The sequence below is a fragment of the Phaenicophaeus curvirostris genome, chromosome 1, assembly GCF_032191515.1.
Source record: "Phaenicophaeus curvirostris isolate KB17595 chromosome 1, BPBGC_Pcur_1.0, whole genome shotgun sequence".
In the NCBI taxonomy this organism is placed as follows: domain Eukaryota; kingdom Metazoa; phylum Chordata; class Aves; order Cuculiformes; family Cuculidae; genus Phaenicophaeus; species Phaenicophaeus curvirostris.
This window is the reverse complement of record NC_091392.1, coordinates 50,300,319-50,319,359: the sequence shown is the minus strand read 5'-3', so window position 1 is coordinate 50,319,359 and position 19,041 is coordinate 50,300,319. Positions and strand designations below refer to the sequence as shown.

General features: G+C 42.8%; 2 protein-coding genes across 4 annotated transcripts in view; one reads left to right on the top strand and one right to left on the bottom strand.

The window, feature by feature from the left end:
- The window catches only part of NAV3 (neuron navigator 3), a 563,826-nt gene extending 551,077 nt beyond the window's left edge, over nt 1–12,749 (bottom strand). The window contains exon 1 of one of the 2 annotated variants that reach the window (XM_069858034.1): nt 12,654–12,749. The gene's annotated coding sequence lies outside the window, so the exon portion shown is untranslated. Of the gene's footprint in view, nt 1–12,529 lie in introns of both variants that reach the window. The other variant, XM_069858023.1, reaches the window with a different exon arrangement.
- The window catches only part of CSRP2 (cysteine and glycine rich protein 2), a 300,171-nt gene that overhangs the window by 90,909 nt on the left and 190,221 nt on the right, over nt 1–19,041 (top strand). The window lies entirely within an intron of this gene.

The window sequence follows — 19,041 nt, the reverse complement described above, 5'->3', positions numbered from 1 at the left end:
ATCATAAAATGAAAATGGTTGGAACTCATTTCCTCAAAACCTCTGCATGGAAAACTAATGTGGTATTACCAGACAGCTGCACTTTGAAAATGGAAGGAGCATGTGATGAGACTGGAAGTAACCTGCAGGTAAATCTCAGCTACATTCAGGTCACGAACTCGACTCCCTTGTTACTTCTGAGCCTAATATTTATTTAATAGAAAGAAATAAAATGTGAGGGAAGGGAATGAATTATCCTATTTTAACATCACTGAATTATGTGCCATGAAGTTACTGCACTGAAGCTTTCATCAGCATGAGTAGAGGTTGGGTAAGTCAGGGAGGAGCTGATCTGCCAACAACAGCCTGTAGCTGTATCATAACTGTTGTTTTTAAAAGCGCTTAGAAATTTGTACACCTGGGAATTTCATGGGCCCACACCTGGTCTAAATCTGGTCTTTAATCATGTCATCGAGGCTGGCAAATTTTTGCAGTGCATCTTAATAACTGGGGAAACTGATTTTACTTTTTAGCAATCTCACATTAAAGGGATCTGTCCAATCCCACTAACACACAAAGAATGTTTCAGAACATAGCATATGAGGGCAAAATACTTTTTTTATCTTGACCACATATTTCTTCTATTGGCTTTAATATCATGACATACACATGGAGGACATGGAGGTGATTAATGGCAGCCAGCACAGATTCACCAGGGGCAAATCCTGTATGACCAACATAGTGGCTTTCTATGATGGGGTAACCACAGCAGTGGACAAGGGTAAACCAACGGATGTGATCTATCTAGACTTCTGTAAAGCCTTTGACATGGTCCCTGACAACATCCTTCTCTCTAAATTGGAGAGATATGGATTTGATGAGTGGATAAGTAACTGGTTGGATGGTCATATTGAGAGAGTAGTGGTCAATGTCACCAAGTCCAGATGGAGATCCGTGACAAGTGGTGTCCCTCAGGGGTCTGTACTGGGACCAGTGCTGTATAATATCTTCATCAATGATATTGACAGTGAGATGGAGCACACCATCAGCAAGTTTGCAGATGACACCAACCTGAGTCATGCAGTTGCTACACTGGAAGGACGGCATGTCATCCAGAGGGACCTGGACAGGCTGGAGAAGTGGGACTGTGAGAAAATCACGAGGTTCCACAAGGCCAAGTGCAAGGTCCTACACTTGGGTTGGGGCAGTCCCTGATTTCAGTACGAAATGGAGCATGACGTGATGGAGAGCTGCCCTACAGTGAAGGACTTGGGGTTGCTGGTCGATGAGAGGCTCGACATGAGCCGGCAGTGTGTGCTCGCAGCCCAGAAGGCCAACCATATCCTGCGCTGCATCAAAAGAAGAGTGGCCTGCAGGTCAAGGGAGGTGATTCTGTCACTCTATTCCTCTCTTGTGAGACCTCATCTGGAGTACTGTGTCCAGTTCTGGAATCCTCAACACAGGAAGGATTTAGAACTGTTGGAACGGGTCCAGAGGAGGGCTACAAAGATGATCAGAGGGCTGGAGCACCTTCCATGTGAGGACAGGCAGAGAGAGTTGGGCTTATTCAACCTGGAGAAGAGAAGGCTCCGAGGAGATCTTATAGTGACCTTCCAGTATCTGAAGGCACCTACAAGAAAGCTGGGGAGGGACTATTCATAAAGATTTGTGGTGATAGGATGAGGGGGAACAGGTATAAACTGGAGAGAGGCAGATTTAGACTAGACAATGGGAAGAATTTCTTCACCATGGGAGTGGTGAGACACTGGAACAGGTTGCCAAGGGAAGTTGTGGATGCCCCATCCCTGGAGGTGTTCAAGGCCAGGTTGAATGGGGCCTTGGGCAGCCTGATCAAGTGGGAGGTATCCCTGGCCATGCCAGGAGGCTTGGAACTAGATGATCTTTAAGGTCCCTTCCAACCCTAAATATTCTATGACTCTATGTTTCTATAACATAGTTCAAAGAATGTATGAAAATATGGGACTAATTATGTTGTTACTTTCACAAATATGTGAATAAAGTGTATTCCTTCACAGAGCAAATAATGCCAGAAGGAGTCCAGTCATCCAGGAACAAAGTGATCAAGGACTGTATAAGAGATGCTGTACTGGTGCTGTCACTGCACTTGGTCTCCAGTCACCAAATCACTTACTCAGTTTCAGGAGAAGAATCAAGTTAAACAATGATGATGACAAAATACACAGTAGGAGTAAAGGAAAGTCATCCCGACTCCAAAAATCAGCCCGTATTGAGACTGTAACCATCTTTTTCCATCCTCCATTCTACTGTGGGGTTGATGTTTTGAAAGAGCAGGCACTTGTACCATAGAACAGGAAGAATATCTTAAACATAGGCTTATAGTTGCTCCATAGAGCTGGCTAATAGTCTGGGCAAGGGGAGACTAGTGTTTTTGCTTATTTCAACCTACTCTGACTATGATCATAAACACAATCTTTTGAAGGAATACCTAGAGAAATTAATTCTTTCTGGAGTCTACCAGAGGTCAGTTCACAGGTGACTAATATCAAAACTGGAAACTCGTATGACATGTAATACGTACAATTGAATCCAAGTATTCAAGATCCACTGGCAGAACCACTAGGATTCAATTCTTTTAGTTGTCAAAGTAGCCAGTTAAACCTGAATCAGCACAGTGCTTTCTTCTTCAGTCTGGCAACAGATAATACTGACAAGGGTTTCAAGAGACTCAGTTGGCTCATTCCCTTATTTCAGTGGCTTACTGACTCCGAAAGAGGTTGATAAAACACAAATTCAAAGCTGTTAACTACTTGGCTACTCAGCAGTTAAGCCATCAGCTAGCCAATGTTTTATCCAGGATGGTTGCCTCCTTTTCTAAAGCAGTTTACAAAGAATAAAGCAAAAATTTAAAAGTGAACCAAACAAATGCTCAAAATGGCCAAGAGTCTGACAGAGTTTTCCAGGTAGCCAACCAGAAGTCATCAAATTAGTAATGTGACGTCCACAAGATAACTTAAGGAATTTTGTTTTCTACTCATTGTGTGAACTATGTGCAACATACTATGCAAGAAAAAGACCTGCAATGGTATAGATCTACAAAGATCTGTTACAAAAAATTATATGCATAAATTCCCCCCAAAATGAACATATAAATCAAATGCATTCAAGCTTAATCGTCTATCAAAGTACAGAAAATCAATAGCAAGGGAACAGGTTAGTAAGCAGCAGGAATTCTTAATTGATTCCTCTATGGATGAGATCACAGAAAATTATCTTACTGCCAACCTAGTGTAAATGTGTGAAATTTATATTTGGTTTCTAATGTAGTACACCTTTAAAAAAAAAATTATAGAGTTTTATTCAAAACTGACTCCACGCTAAAGACAGTGTTTAAAAACTGACTATTGCTGAAAATGAGCAGCTACAGAGACATAACAAAATGACCACAAGGACACAAGCATCATTTATATTGCACTGAGGAAAATAAGGATTTAAATATCATCAGTACACAGACATCTAGACTAACAGTGCATCTATGTTAAGCTCAAGCTACCACTTGCATCTTTTTAGCGCCACTATCACATTCAAGACTTCCACAACACCACTTTACCATTTACCAGCAAAACGAAGTCCAAGAGTAAGCAATGCAGACTCTCATTTTGCCTTCATCTCTTCATTAATAAAATGTGATAGAAAACTACATAAAACAAAGAGCATGTATGCTTCTCATATTATGCCTATACTAAGTCAAGTTACAGAGGTCTTTTCACTCAACTCCTTTTAGCTACTTATTAAAATCTAACTAAAATATCTTGTCAGTTTAGCATCTGCCCAAAAGGAGCACTTAGTGATTTGTGACATACAGTTTGCTTCTTCCTTGTCTTTGTACTAGAGTAAGAAAGAGGTTAGGCTGGAGGTAGGGCGTGTAACCCAAAGCAGGACAGTCAAAGGCACTGTTGATTCTTCGTACTGGCAGAAGTGCTGTGAGGAAGGTGAGATTACTCAGGTGGAAGAAATGTCCATAAAACTATATATGCCAGTGGAATGTGTTACCCATCCTTAGCTCTTGACAGTGAAACCAAAAGCTTAGATCTAAATGACAAAATGAAAATTTTAGCTAGAAACAGTTTTCCTGCTCTATCTCCACTTCTTCTCAACCAAAAAAAAAAAAAAAAATCCCTAAGTGAAATATTTTGGTCTTTCAACGTTCCAGTCACCCGATTGAGTTTTCCATTTCTCAGCAGTATTGAAATGTAAAAATGTTTTCAATAATTCAAAGGGAAGTTTCATTGTTTCAAACCAGAGAAGTTTTATTTAATTGTCCTAGCTTCAACTGCATTCACATCTGCTGACAAGGTCTTAGTTTCTGCCACCTTTGCTGCTTGTCCTTTCTCTTCTCTAAAGAACTTTTCTCATATTGGGAAACATAGTGTTTGCTGGACAAAAGCAAGAAATGGGGGGAAACCACATTGTTACTGTATTCTGTGAAACCCTTTTACAGAACTTTCTCAGGTAAGAAGACAAAGAAGCAGCACCCACACCAAATACAGGCAGTAAATGGGAATTCCGGACATTTCAGAGAACCACCAAAGGACAATCCTTTGAGTCACTGGTGTTGCAGCTGGCACATGCACATGTGGAAGAAGTTGCACTTAGATTCAAAGATCATCAAGCAGGTGGCAACAATAATGTTGAAACAGGATGGTATTGGAGTTAAAACTAAAAGTTCTTAATCTTTTTTTAGATTGTTGGGCAGAGCAAGGAAGGGAAAAGTCTGAAAAGCCATTGCTTTTATTTAGAAGTCGTTCATGATCTGAGCACCGTATTCTGCAAGTGATAAAAATCTCAGGAGGGTGGTTTTAAACTAGTACCAGGTTCCCTTGCACAATAGACATGAAGCTCTGAAAGGCTAACCAAACCTGAACGAGGATGATGGGTCTCACAGCCTAGAAATATTCCCTAGGTTAAGACAGACTAAGCTATTCATCAAAACGGCCTCTGTTAAGAAGAAAAGATGTGTTATTGTCATGGGGACCCTCTTCTGAAGGGAACAGAAGGCCCAGTCTGCAGACCAGACCCACTACATAGGGAAGTCTGCTGCCTACCTGGGGACTCCATTAGAGATGTACAAAGAAAACTTCCAGCTCTGGTCAGGCTCATGGATTATTATCCTCTATTGATTTTCCAAGTAGCCAGTAACAAAATCCAAACAAGAAATCTGAAGGCAATTAAAAGGGCCTTCAGGGCCTTGGGACATACGGTGAAGGTATCGGAGGCACAGGTAGTGTTCTCATCTGTCATTCCGGCTACAGGGAATGACAAGGGAAGAAGTAGGAAGACCCAAGAAACAATACCTGGCTCTGAACCTGGTGTGAGGAGCACAGCTTTGGATACTTTGATCATGGGTTGGCCTGCACAGCACCAGGCTTGCTGTCCAAGGATGGGGTGCATTTGTCCCCAAGGGGCAAAAGGATATGTACCAAGATGCTAGCAGGGCTCACTAATAGAGCTTTAAACTGACTGGATGGCCAGGCCCAAAGAGTTGTGGTAAATGGAGTTAAATCCAGCTGGAGGCCAGTCACAAGTGGTGTTCCCCAGGGCTCAGTGCTGGGTCCAATCCTGTTCAATATCTTTATCAATGACCTGGATGATGGGATTGAGCATAAATTTAGTAAATTCCCAGATGACACTAAACTGGGAGGAGGTTTCAGTCTGCTGGAGGGTAGGAAAGCTCTGCAAAGGGATCTGAACAGGCTGGACTGATAGGCTAAGGCCAGTGGGATGAGGTTTAACAAGGCCAAATGCAGAGACCTGCACTTGGGACAAAAAAAGCCCGTGCAGTTGCGATAGGCTTGGGGAGGAGTGACTGGAAAGCTGCTGGCGAGAGGGGCCTCAGGGTGCTGGTTGACAGCGAACTGAACATGAGCCAGAAGTGTGCCCAGGTGGCCAAGAAAGCCAATGGCATCTTGGCTTATGTCAGAAACAGCATGGACAGCAGAACCAGGGAAGAGATTCTGCCCCTGTACTCAGCACTGGTGAGGCTGTACCTCAAATCCTGTGTTCAGTTTCAGGCCCCTCACTACAAGAAAGACATTGATGCTCTGGAGCATGTCCAGAGAAGCAATGAAGCTGGTGAAGGGGCTGGAGAACAAGCCTTTTGAGGAGCAGCTGATGGAACTGGAGTTGTTTAGCCTGAAGAAGAGGCTGAGGGGAGACCTTATCACTGTCTGCAACTACCTGCAAGGAGGTTGTAGTGAGGTGGGTGTTGGTCTCTTCACCCAGGTGAGAGGTAATAGAATGAGTGGGAATGGCCTCAAGCTGCACCAGGGGAGGTTCAGACTGGACATTAGGAAAAACATCTTCACGGAAACAGTTATCAAGCACTGGCAGAGGCTGCCTGGGAAGGTAGTTGAGTCACCATCCCTGGAGGCATTTAAAAGGTGAGTATGCATCAGCACTTCTGTGCCATACTCCGTTCTCTTTCACTCCTACTTCCTAAGGCAATTCTTACACGCAAAGTTACCCTCTTCTTATATTCCTGGGAATTATATTTTTCAGCTTCCTCAGAGATATCTTAAAGAAATCATGGCCCAAAATACATGAGCTCTACAGGAGTCTGTATCTGCGACATGCTGATAAAGCTTCAAAATTAAATATGAGTGATTTTACTGGAGTCTTTCATTGCCTAATAGTTTGTAGTATAACTTGGTGCCTTATGCATATAGGCATGCTTTTAAATAACTACAGCGATTCTCCAGTGTATATTCCAAGATATAGTGACTCTTGCTTTAACTATTTTGGCGGTTTGGATGACTAATCAGCTTTGTCTGTTGAAAGTTAAGACTTTCCGTAAGAATATTTGGATTTGCTACTTGCAGAAGAGTGACACTGCATGAATTTGCAGTGTCCTTAAATAGATCATAGCAGCCCTTATCTTCTTAGGTTCTTCTGCAAATTCATTAGCTGATTCTTCACCAATTTTTAACCGGTGGTTTGTCAAGGTTTCAAATGTTTCCAATTTAATGTATTTCCCTCTGCTTTACTAATTTTTATGGCATAATAACGATACATTAGGACATAATCCAAGGACCAAAGATGCAAGTTTTATAGTCCAGCTGGAGTTTTACACTAAAACCTGTTCATCTGCAGTAAACAGAAATTTTTATAATGAACTATTAGACGATTCTGTTTTCAACATGCTCTTGCAAATTGCCATGTTACTGAGGACTGGTCACCTGACATTATATAATAACAGAGGCAGCCATGGAACTTCACTTAAGCCAGGTGGAACTCAGTCTACTGACCAAATAAAGCTAGGTGTTACCTACACACTTGAGAAAAAGTAAAATTTTACTGTGTGAGATAATTGACACCATTGTGAAATACAGCCAAATACGAGCAAAACAGAACCATCAGTACAGTAACTACTCCTGAAAAAGGTAATTGCACCATGATTTCAGCTTTGTAACAGTAAACTTGATTAATGCTTCATTTACAGATTTTACCACCTTCCTTGTGGAAGATATTACTTCCCAAACTTAAAACAGTGATTCTCCTAGTCTCCAGCAAACCATTTTGTTTCAAAAAGCATCCATCATCTTGCCAATGAAAATATCAATAGGACAGAGAGAAACAGTGCATTTATCTAAGTTTTCTACACAGAAGAAGGTGTATGTGTGATAAATCTAATATGAAAAATACCTCATGTTGCTTTGATGACATGTAAACATATTTGATATATTTTCCTTCCAAATCTAATTATTTAGAACACGACAGGACATCCCACTTAAACGGACTCTAGGATTATGCTTTTTGTCTGCAAGCATGGTTCTGAACGATCAAAATATCTCAGGTTTTCTGTTTGTCATTGACAGAAGATTCACTGAAATCTGGTGAAACAACAACTGCTTCTATTTCTGTCAGCACTCATTGGAGCACTCATGAACTTTAATAGCTCCTTAGCTTCTTCAAAATTTACATAAATGTTTGTCTGGTTCAGTATAAATATTCACTTTCTTTACTAATACTATTCCTTCATCAGCTTTCTCTTACTACTCACTTTCCATGTTTCTATCTAAAAGATGTCATCAGTGGGATATTCTCCAAGCACCAAATGGGACCACCTCTATTTCAAATTCCAGCCCAGCACCCACTGCCACAGAACAAGTAAACAGTGATGACTGTTACGTGATATAACAGACTAAAATTGTGATTTTTACGATTAAGCTCAGAGATGGAAAGTCATCAACATATCAGTAGACATAATGGCATGACCTTATTTTTCTTACTCACATTCCCCTTCTGTCTCTTTGGAATTAGTCTAGAAGGATATTGCTGTCTTATTTGAAACAGACCTACCAACATTAAGTGTCTGGCTGTGGAATACATTTGCTCTACAGGGCCATGAGCGTGGCTGAGTTTCTCTAGACTCCACTTAAGCACTGTGAACCGGTCACTGCAGGAATTGACACATACTGTCCTGTTCCTGAAAGACCTGAATGTCGTCTCCTTCCATATAAATTAACAGAGTTAAAGCTCATCAGGCCACAAGACTGGTTGACTCCATGTCACACAAATCACTGAAAGAAGCCACTTTTGCACATATTTTCCTCACTTCACATACATAGTTACATAGAATGGTGTGTTAGTGCTTGCAACATCCAACAGTGAGCTCCTCGGAGGACATCACGTTTACATGCAGATGACCACATGAATCAATGTTCTGAGTAGCTAGGGAGGATCAGGAAGCTCTGTCAGAAGGACTGGCTTTCTATATGCTTCTGTACTGCATAGTGTTTCTATGACGCCTTGAGACAGTCCATCTGCAGAGGACTGGAAGCACAGGGCACCAGGATCAGTGAGATTTGGGGGATGCTCAGAGATGGAGCTCCAAGTCAAATCCTGGTCTACTAATGTACAGCTGAGAAGACAGGCCAGCTCACACTCCTATAACATTATCTGCCTTCGTTGGGTTAACAGAAGAAAGACATCACGTTTGTCACTCTGTTAAATAGATATGATTCTAAATATAGATGGGAAAGTGGGAAAAAACAACTGAGTAAAGATGGGCTATTTCTATGTAGCCATTTCTAAAGACCATAAAAGAAACATTAAAGAAGACTAAAAGCAAAACATACAGCAGTTAGCATTATGTATTACATCTTTCTACAAAATGTTTCTGCAAGGAAGTTTTACCATAGTATTTCTTATAACAATTGTCAGGCAAATGCTGAGCATCTGGGTAAGGCTCTGATTTTACAGCAACAAAATCCCAAGTATTTTAACGGCAAGCATAGAGCTGGGTCTTTGCAGTGACTATTATGCTGACTAGCATAAGCTGGATGCAGAGCATAATCAAAAACACAGTAGTATTTTTGCCCCCAACCTGCTTGTTTCTCTGACATTATGCATGAAAGTTTATCTTAAAGAGATGGGACTCATTTCTCAGAAGCCAGCTTCCATCTGTGGTAACAACTTTCCATGCGTATACTTCTCTTTGCAGTAATAACTGATCTACATATAAACAAACAGTTCTGTACATGCAAATTCTAACAGCTCTCAGGCAGATTGCTTCATCAACACGTGCAGGCAATACCACAGGTGGCTAGTACAAAAAAAATGCACACGCATCAGTGCAAGTCAGATTCCCTATTAAATAAACAACTTCACATCTCCCAGCCACACACCTCTGCTCTATGTCAATGTGGAGCTTAGCTGCAAAATTTAGCATGAAATAGATAACATTTCTTTAAGAAAATCAGTAATTCTGTTTTACTACATCTCTGTTCTACCCATCAAACATAATGAATTTTTAATCCTCTATAGAATAAACCACATTAATGCTAGCCATCTAAAGCAAACATTCTCAGACCCCAAAATACAGCTGCAAATATTCTTGCCCAGGGTGCTGATCTTAGTGGCAATTTCTGGCGTTGATTCTCCTCTACTTTTCTTAAGTGCATACTGATTAAATCTGGGTGAAACAATAGCTTTATGAAGGGTTGTCTCAGTTCCTACAAATTATTGCAGCTAGCTGTTTAAGAAATGTAAAACAGAGACATTTCCTACAATGCACTTAAGCTGAAATATAAACTAATTTCAGCTATTCTCTCATAATGTTTTTAATTGGATCAATATCATTCAGCCATTTTGAAAACTGTTATAACACACATGAACTAATACATACATTCATACATACATATATAAACATACCCTTTAATACCAGAGAATAAAGGTTATGCTGCAAATCTTTTTTCTATATATGCAACATTAAAGTGTTTGTTAGAGGAGACCAAGAGGGCTGTAGGTTCCCTCATTGTGCTCAAAGTGTTTTGTTTGGGATGCATGCTCCCTGCAAGGTAACAGCTACACATCTCCTGCACTTTAATCCATACTGTGACTGACAGTGACCCCTCCTCATAATGCACTGCAGTGTTCACTGGTGAAAATGCCCTATGGCTGCTCTGAATTTGGTCCCCTGAAGTCATATTACCATAGGGGATTTTGATTTTAGCTGTGGGAGTCTAGGCTAGATAGGATGAGAACTCAGAAGAGTGAGTATATTAAAAGGTTCCTCAATTCTCAGATCTGATTTTTGTTCATATTTAAAGCCCACAGTAGGGGAAAGAGGAGAGATTATTTTTTTTTTCCTTGCAGCACTTCAGAGTCAATACATTTACCAAGATACGATCTGAATTCCATTCTGATTTGCAGAATGGTTAGCTAATTGGCAAGCACATACAATTTAAGAACTAGATTTTGTAGATTAAACTCATTACTTCAAGCTTTTTATGTTCCACTCCGAGTCCCCACATAACCTCTTCCCCTGCTGATTATCTGCCCTGCTCCCTTTTCACGTTGCATTCCCCTGCTCTGGCACTGTATCCGTCTCCTTCTTTAGAAACGGCTGCCTCACCTGTCCCTGGAGCCTCCTCCTGTCCAGGCTCCCTCTGTTGCAGCCTGGGCTCCTCATACCGCCACCACCAAAGGCTCGACCCGAGGGTTACAGCAGTCCTCCCTGAGCCACCAGCACCTCTGCATAAATTACTTGTCTCACTGAACTGTTACATTTTCCGGAATGAAGGCAGTTATCAGGCAGCAGCGGAGCTGGTTGATCTGCGTTACCCTCCAGCTGACTGCCTTTTTAGCATGCACGATCTTCAGGCCACAGACTACGCCTTTTCTTTTGTGTCTGGAAAGCCTGTAGCAGTTGCTGGGCGCTAGGAATAAACCAACCTTTGTATTGGGAGCTACAAAAACTCTTCTCACCCAAGAGGATGGCAATCCTCATCCACCTTGACTAAATAACAAGAATAAAAAAGGTCTGGGAATGTTTTGGGATGGGTAATCTTCTCCAAAGCAAGTCCAGTCTCTTATGTTAACTGTATGCTCATTATTTACATTGAAAATAAAGCTCATCAAAAGCCTGAAGTTGCCTTTACTTTGAAAGGAATATGTCATCTTCAAATATGCAAAGCAGGTTTAGCGTTGATAACCCAAGAGTAATTGACCTTGTATTTCAGCTGTTCTCACTGTGCACTTTGGCTTTTTCTGTAATAAGACCATCTTACCACCAGATGATTATTGATCATTTATGACAGAAACAAAAAGCCTTGACCGCACTCGTCTATTCATTGTGCTCAGTACAAACCGATATAAAAAATGACAACCCCCCATACACACTCCAAACTGAGCCACAGCCAAAAACACCATCTAAGGATGAAACCCAGAGGGCTAGGGAAGACAGCGAGCAACATGAACTTTTAGCAGAGACCTGCTTGGTGATCAACTACCACCTGGCTATAGAAACGGTGCTACCAAGCGAGAATGACAGCAACTGGAAGAAGTCCTCATCACCTAATCCAGACATGCTGGGGCCTTCCTCACAGAGCCCACCCGAGCTGGGGAGATGGTGTACGGCAGCGCGAGGAGGCTACGGAGCAGGGAAGGGGCCAGCTCAGGATCCACGAGGCCATCAGTGCCATTGCCAACCCAACGCCAAGGTAGCACTGAGAAGACGGGTCCCTTATTCCCAACTTCTCCGGACAGATCCGGGCGGACTGGCAGCGTCACAGAGGGAGAAGCTGCTAGACTAACCCACTCACAGGTTTGCAGGACTGCTCTGCCCCTCTCCTCTCCCCTGCCTGCGCAGGGGATGCTGCGGGTACTGGGAACGGGCAGCCGGGTGCCTGTGCCCTCGCTCTCCACAGATTTCAAGGTAAAGTGTGTGCGATTTCTCACCCTCACAAAAGGAAAGATGGTCAGGGAAACAAACTAGGGATGGGGAAGGATGGGGATGGGGAGGGATGGGGATGGGGATGAGGATGAGGATGGGGGTGGGGATGAGGATGGGGATGAGGATGGGGGGGCAGAAGGAGGGAGAAACAAAAGGAAGAATAAAACCCTCTCCGGGAAGAAGCAAACAAAGAGGGTAAGAAGAGCTCGGCGGTGTCCCCCGGGGTGTCCCCCCGGCCCCGCCGCACCCTCCCCGCAGCCCCGCGGGCTGGACCCCGCGCCTCGACGCTGCCGCCCGGGGAAGTTGGGATCCCCCCGCGGGGCCGGGGCACCTTACCTGCCGGCTGGCACTGCTCGGGCAGCGGGGGCGGCGAGAAGCGGAGCGGGGGGCGAAAATAACAACAACAACAATAATAATAAAAATAATAATAATAAAGCCACCCCGGCTCCCGAAATTGCACCGCTCGATCAGGTTACTATGGAAATCGCGGCGGAAAAAGCCACGGCAGAAGCCAGCCTCATCCTCTCCGCCTCGGCGAGGCTCCGCGGAGCCGCCGCCTCCCGCGGGCGCAGGGCTGCGCGCTCCCCGCGCCGCCAGCGGTGCTGCCCCCGCCGCACAGCTGGAATTTAAAGGGGCCGCGCTCGGGAGCCGCTGCCCCCGCCGCGGGGTGCGGGAAGGGGGGCGGGGGGGGGGGGTGCGAAGGGGAGACGGCTGCGCTTGGTTTGTCTCAAGCCGAAGTTTGGGAGCGGGAGAGGATGCGCTGGAAGCCGGGAATCCGCGGGGCTCGGGGGCGACGGGCGGTGTGCGCGGAGAGGGGCGAGGAGAGGCAGCTCGGCCTCCGGGAGCTGCCGGCGTCAGACCTGGGGATAGACAAAAGGATATCAAATGCACGGGGGGGTGCGTGTGTGTGTGTGGGTGTGAAACTTCCTATCCCTTTCCCCGGCCTGGCAACTCTAATTTAAAGACTCAAAAAGGGGCCACGAACAGCTCTGGAACGGATCGCGCCCCTCCCGTCCCGTGCTCAGTCGCACCGGTCCTGACAAATGAGCCCGGAGGCTGCAAGCAGGACCCCCTTCGAGGCTGCCCAGGGGCAGAGCTGGGCCACCAGCTGCCACCCGCAGGCTCGAGAGGACTTTGGTGTGAGCGGGCGGACAGAGCGTGGCAGCCCTTGCCAGTGCTTCCCTCTCCCTGGCTCTGTCCCTACCCTCATCCTGGGTGATGCTCCACTCTGTCCCACTGGTGTGCGAGCCACCTCCCACCACCAGCTCCCTCTGTGCTCCAGCAGTGTGTCTGATTCAGGACTAGCCACTCAGGGGACACCTTTCGCCCACCCAAGATATACTCCACAAGTTGCTGCTGATGTGGGACGGGGCCTCTAAGTTATTCCAGCTCTGAAAACTGCCTGTTTGCGGAGCTGAGGGGAACCCTATCTTTGTTCTGTTGTTGCAGACAACACCTTAAGTGCTCCAGCTACCAGATAGGAGAAATGTGGGGCAAAAAAAAAAGAAGTCTTCAAATGATTGCTTTAAACACCTATGAAGAAAAGGAGCCCTGTGCTATTGCAGGAGAAAGGAAGGCGAGAGCGGAAGGGAGGGAAGAATAAGACCAGTGAGTAACATCCAAGTCCAAAAGCTTCTCCCATGGAGAAAAATTGTGCGTATCTTCTCTTCATTTTTCCTACAAAAGCTAGAGAAGGAAGAACACATCACGGGTGGGAGATTTAGGGAAGATAGTTTGCAGTTAGTAGCCCCCGTGACACCTGTGGATCTTTAAAAAAACCTTCCTCTTTCAAACTCTCAGCCAATTGGGCCTCATAGCTCTTTATTTTACACAGGTATTCAGCACTGCTCATCAGCGTAGCCACAGCTGAAACTGTACTTTCCAGCAGTTAAATTGTACTTTCCAGCAGATCCTGAATTGTTCATGGGGTTTGAGGTGAGGGAATTAGCAAGTGGAGCCATATTTGGATGCAGGAGTTAAAAAGCAAACAAAAGAAACAGAAAAACCTCTCCTACTGAGCTGTGTGGTATTTCCCCATTCCAAATAATTCCTGGCATTTCAGCTAGCCATTTCTATTTAAGAAAACGAAGGCATAAAAACTAGCAGCCTAGTGAGAGCTTAGTCTAAAGAAATAACAAAGGCTATTTAAAAGGGCAGGAATTGACAGCCAGGTTGTCCAGGAGCCCAGTTGTCCAAATACCATAACTTGCAATATTCTTACTGGAATAAAGCAGGATGGATTTTGACCATAGTTTACACAGCACAGAAAGACATAATGGGAGATCTGAGGCTGCCTTTTCTTGAGGATGTAGGGCAGGAGAGAGGCTGGCTATCTTAAAATTAGAATAACAAAGTGATAGGTCTGTGAGAGAAGATCCCAGATGACAGACATCTTTTAGAAAAGATAACCCGTGGGATCTGTAACTCAGAGGTTATTTCTTTCAGCGCACAGAAGGCACAGAGCAGTGAGTTATCCAGGCAGTCTCTGTGCTGCAAGACTTCTCCCTGAAAGGTTAATTGAGTTAGAGGTGTAATTTTTATCCGGCAGGGATGCGCCAGCAGAGGCCTTTAATGTAGATGCAGTTCATATTGACAGAGCTACGGTTTTGTTAGTATGACATTTTTCACTGTGGCGTGGAGTAATTTTGTTATGCCAGTACAAAGATCAGACGTGGTGGTCCAACCATATCTTCTCAGCTATCTATGCAACACACTGAGCCCCCATACCAAAACAGACAGCAACCTCCCACCTCTCTTCAGCCAATGACTCATCCATGATTGCTTGTTTTCAAAAAATGGTTTTGCAAATGGATAGCATGTTTTATTGTTTCATAGGCTAAACCACTCGTCTTATGCCTCAAGCAGTTGTAGGAGCTTGTGTCTGGCAGTGCAACAGTAACTCATTCTCTAGTCCTTTAGGAAGTAGCATCCTAGAGCAGAGAAATTGTCTTGGAACTTTACTTGTTATCAAGGATTTCCTGCAATGACTTTCACAGTTTTGCAGAGAAAATATCTAATTGATTGTCTGTTTCTCATTTTATTGCAAAACATGTGACTAACAAAGCATACTGAAGAATAAAAAGGCGATTCTCAGACATCTTTAGAATGAACTGCATAGTTTATTTATAAAACCTCGTTTACATATTTAACAAAGTACTTGAGATGTTTTATTTTAAGTATTCTCAAGGTGCCTGTGAATTAATTTGCCAAATTTTGAAAAAAAAAACCAAAAAACCAAACAACTCCAAATTAGTTATATTGTAGTTCTTTTCTACACCAGATATAAATAAGTGTTTTGTTGTCATTTACATGAGATTAAGTGTAAATTTTTTTCAGTGATATTTAGGATAACTGTATCAATACAGTAATTTGAAATTGCAGTACCTTGTGTAATTAAATGTGATCAGTTATCTTAGGTAACATACATTCATGTAAGTAGAACGACCGAACAATGCCAAGCTCACAAAGGCCAATTAATGTATTATCCCTGTGGACTATGGAATTTCAATTCTTTTGAAATTACATCACTATAAATGTGTGATCTCATCACAAAGACTAAAGGGCTCTCCTACCAACCATAAAGATTTATACAGTGTTGCTAGTCAAATGCAGTAGCACCTTTTGTATCCTAAATCCCCATCTCAGACAAAAACCTGTTTATATGACTCTGGACTCAAGTGATAGCAAAAGAATATGCTTCTCCATCCTCAAAGTACAATGTATTAAAAGCAAAAGTTTGGGGTTTTTTACACCAATATAAAAAACTTTGAAAGCTCCAAACACTAATGTTTCTCTCAAAATGTTAACTCAGCCATGCTGCATATTCTCTGTATTTTCTGGTATACAATAAAATGAAAAAAAATCCTTTTTACTCAGTGTGGAAAGCACTGTAATCTGTCATCAAGCACTTCATATATTTGCATGTCCAAACGGAAAATTACAACTGAACATTTAATTACTGAAAAAGTATTTCAATGAGAATAATCTGGTAAAGCTCAGGAATTCTACTTCTCACAGGTGAATCTTGAGGGAAGCTCTGTGGCTCTGCAAAGGCACTCAGGCACCTGCATGGGACAAGTAACTGACATTTACACAACTCCTTTGAGATCTACAGATACCAGAAGTCCACTGGAGCCGTTGAACTTTAATTTTACATTCCCCAGGTGCCTACTGTGGCTATTTTTTAAGGCTCCACGACAGCACTCCTTTTCCTGCTGCTGCCAGCTGAAAGGTTCCCTTGTCTTTTCCAGTTTGTCAACCTGCTAAGCCCAGTGTGAGACTATGCTCCCCGGGTCCTGATCCCTCCCTGCCTTGGCAGGAGAAGGACAGCACTGGTGGAAGCTGCAGGACAGGTGGGAAAGCAGGTGCTGGTGGTGTAAAGGGTCACTGCGCTCTAAAGCCACTTGGCTGAGATCCAGGCTGCCTCACCATGGGACAGTATCTAGAACTGGAGGAGAATGCCTGTATCAAACTCCACATTATTGGAAAAAGGGAAGGGGAGGGAAGGGGAGGGAAGGGGAGGGGAGGGAAACTTTATCTTTCTCAAGAACAGGAAATTCCAGTCTGCATCAGGAGAAGGAAAATTCAAGGTTGCTCTGGTTTCTTTATAAGCCATTTCAGCTCATCTGTTTGTTGTTTGGATTGTCTTACCCCTCTTTTGTTTAAGTGCAGCCACCTGGTAAGCATCATACTTCTTCCATGCTTTGGCTACTGCCTCCTTTCTGGATTATTGGCTCTTTTAGGAGGTTTTCTGCATTTTTTTCCCCACAAATGAGTAAATGAGGCTTGTGATAACATTTTCTGAACGTCTATTGATATTACAGCTACCAATGGTCAGTGGCTGTATTTCCTTTAGTGTGATACTGTAGTCACCATCCACTAGTATGGCCATAGTATCTGCGAGAACACATGAACCTGAGGCAGAAACACTCCTGCTTTCAGGTGACAGGGACATCTCACAGGAGGTGATGTGTCCTGATAAATGACTTCCATTCTTTAGTTGTGACACCAGACATGGATAAATTCATGAGAATAGGTGTTCTGGAAGAAAAAAGCATTGAAAAAAAAATTAGTTGCGATAGTTTCCAGATTTCTGTTAGCACACTAATACAGCTTCTGGCTTCTGTATTCTGGGGATCTCCTGTCCATATCAGGCTGTCTAATCACCCTCCAAGATGTTTACAAGACCCATAGCTCTTTCCCTACGGGTCAAAGAATGATACCCAAAGGACTGTAATACTCACTGGAAACAAATCACGTATATTGGTTCCCTATTTACATGTACAGACACATGCACATCTATGTTAAAAGCATATAAAATCAAACACTTGAAAATTAGGAAATGACACAGTTTACATTGCCTGCCAATCTTAGTTTGGCCAACATGCCTAGGCATACTTTTAAATGAGCTCATAGGATTTGGTGTACTTTTTGAATCATGCTTACTTAATGAACACCTCCTCAATTAAATTCTTTATTTTAATTATCTGTGTTATGGTCTTATACTGTATATATCATGCTCGGTAGGCAAATGTTTTCATTACTGTACCCCTTTTTAGTATAGGCAGTAAAACATTGCCAATAAGTACGAGGTAGAGAGTTACAGAAAACACAGAAGAGGAGGGCTCCCACCTTTATTTCCAACACTGGCACTAGCTTGGAGCAGAGACACAGCGAAATCCTGAACTTGTGCTTGGAGCCTTGCATAGCCGAGATCATCATCCCCTCTTCCCTGGCGGGAAAGGCATGACTTGGCTGTCAGACTGTGGAGGCGTGAGGTGCTCAGGAGTGCACAGCATAGACTGAATCCTCAAAAAAAAGAGCTGCTAAAATGCGAGACATCCCGGCAGCATCTGTGTAAATGTGATTTTTCAAAATCTAATAGCTTGAGCAAATTTGGAAATGGGTTTTCTCAGTGAAGATGGAGTCTTCAGTGCACCACTCTTAGCTGTTAACAGAGAAGGTACTCTGAGCAGCTGGGATTTCTGAAATGACCCAAAATGTGGAGGCTTCTGTGGAATGAGAAATACATCTATGATTCATTTATTACTGGTTTTCAAATATTTGCTTTAAAACTGGAGTTATTCAAAGGAAAAAACACAACATCTTTTAATACTGGTAAAGCTGCATCTTTTTTTCTAAGCCTCATTTTCACATATAGCTGAATTTTTCAACAATTTTGATTTCATTTTACTAAATAGTCAGAAATGAGCAATATTAGAAGTATCTAAACCCAGTCTTTACACAGGAAAAGTGGGTGAAACATCCAGTTCCTCTTATATCAGCACTTGCAATCTGACTCTGAAGACGAGAAAATCTCTCCAGTTCCCTGAGCCAAATTCACAGCTTCTTCAACAGCATGTTCAACTCTTTTTATAGCTTAAGCATTTCTAGAAAATTCACTTTCTTAATTTTTGCTGTTTCTATTAGCCCCAGACCCTGTATGTTTTATAGCAGCTGCATTCAACTGAAGGGATACCCAACTGGGGATACAAATTGGCTGCTGAATGGCCCTCTCTGACTCCATGCTGTTACTTTCAACCTCAGATGACACAGAAAATGCTCTCCAGTTAACTTACTTCCAAATGCCAAAAAACCTCAGACTCCAAACTTCTAAACATAAAGCAGAAGAAAAACAAATTATTTAATTTTAAATAATACTGCTTAACAGTTACAACACAAATATTGCTATCAGAAAGCATTATAAAAAATACTTCTCCTTTAACACTGAGCAAAAGTACCCTGAAGAGTCATTTTGTAATGTTTACAGAACAGCTTATATATACTAGAATTTAACTTCTCTAGCTTTATTATTGAAAACAGAGTTTTCATGGGCAAACAGAATTTTT